The sequence below is a fragment of the Ceratina calcarata genome, unplaced genomic scaffold (assembly GCF_001652005.2).
Source record: "Ceratina calcarata isolate Rehan_Ccalc_2016 unplaced genomic scaffold, ASM165200v1 scaffold175.2, whole genome shotgun sequence".
Lineage (NCBI taxonomy): Eukaryota > Metazoa > Arthropoda > Insecta > Hymenoptera > Apidae > Ceratina > Ceratina calcarata.
The window spans coordinates 9,423-11,076 of NW_017138889.1; the positions used below are offsets into that span (position 1 = coordinate 9,423).

A 1,654-nucleotide genomic window follows, 5' to 3' on the forward strand; every position below is an offset into this window, starting at 1 on the left:
CTACCTATTCTATAATTTCCTAAATTGATATCATAAATACAAAAATCTGCGGTCTACCAATTTTAGCAAACAACAATCGATTTTTTAATTCAGAAGCTGACAGAATCTCTCCAACAACTTTTACAAGCATTTTATAGCACAAGTTTCTACGGAGCATGTCTCTGAGAAGGTTAAAAGCATAATCGAAGGTGATTTTGATTTGCAAATGTCGTCGGATCTCCTTTAAAATTCCCGATAGTCACCCGGACGGTGTACGTGTCGCCAAATCGGCGTCGGATGCGCGATTCTCGATTCGAATTTTCAAATAGAAATCACGAGGCGAATAACAAAACGCGCATGATCACTTTCGAGCAAGGGAGCGCGAGCGCGTGCAGATTTTCACCTGGAATCCGGCGATGGGAAAACTAGACATGGCGTTGCTCTCAGAATTGTGTAACGCAGTCAATAAAAATTAATTATGCGACAACTACTACTTCTCTCCCGACACCCGCGCCCCTCCCTTCTCTTCTCTCCGCGCGCCTTCTGTTTCTCTAAATTACGCGTTCTCACCGTACGGTAATAATTGCTCACGCCTTTTTAGTTTCGGTTTGTTAGCGATTTTAGTTAGCTTTACTTTCTCCGAGGATGCTACGGCTGTTGCATAATCGAAAGTAAACATTTCTATGCCGTTTCCTTTCTCGTTACGTAGGAAAACTATGATTCCTTAATTGAAAACTCACGGTTGGTAATTTATTCAAAGATCTAACAAATATTCCTATAACCTATAAGTTCTACTCACTGACTCATTTTTCTATAATTCAGACAAGAAGAGGTGGTCATACGAGTTTACCCTAGAGACCCAAAAACAAGAAACAAAACAAATTATTTTACAATAAAAATATATACTTCTCTCCCTTTAAGGTAACCTAAAATTATAAAAGAACACAGCAGAAGTAGAAATTGATGTGAACAAAAATTGGGACATTCACCTTATTCCTGAATTTTATCACACGAAACCTCATATTTAAAGCATCGAATCAATAATTCTTATGATAAATGCATAGAAAGTTTCCTTCCAGCCAATCAATAAATCGCTTCCATATTTTTAGCCAATCCTGGCAAAGCTTGGGCAGGATCAGCTATGAAAATAGGAGAGGAGTTTTGCACCTGTATCCAGGCGCACAATCAGAAGGAAGGGAAGTGCATGCCGCGTGAATTCTGCTGCCAAGTCTATCCGTTAGACGCCGAATGAATAATTCATGCGATAGAGGCCAGGGGCTTGAATCATCGCCTCTCTAGCCGCAGCGAATCCAGCCTCGGCCGAGGATCCGCGCTATGATAATTGCTCGTTAGCGGCGATCCTGCAACCTCGGTCAGGCCCGATATTAATCAGCAACGCTCGGCTGATAATGGAATTAGAGCTATGCTCCGGCGTTAGATTAAAAAAAAATCATCCGTCCGGCGTGATAATTTCAATTTCGTGCTCGGACGCGATCGAACTAATCGCGATTCATTTCCTAACTTAATGGAAACGGTTATTAAAAGAGAATAGAGATTCCTCTAGGGCAAAATGGTTTCTTATCATGCAAGATTTTGGAATTGAGATATAAAACTTTATTGGAATTATTCATGGAATATTATTTATTAGTCTACAATTTTTTATATCTTAGAATTT

At 39.8% G+C, this 1,654-nt stretch overlaps 1 long non-coding RNA gene across 1 annotated transcript; it reads left to right on the forward strand.

The window, feature by feature from the left end:
• Positions 1–524: 524 nt before the first annotated feature.
• On the forward strand, positions 525–1,614 carry LOC113463850 (uncharacterized). Its single transcript, XR_003388678.1, has 3 exons — positions 525–720; positions 802–900; positions 1,089–1,614. It is a non-coding gene; the product is annotated as an uncharacterized LOC113463850 (long non-coding RNA).
• Positions 1,615–1,654: the final 40 nt, after the last annotated feature.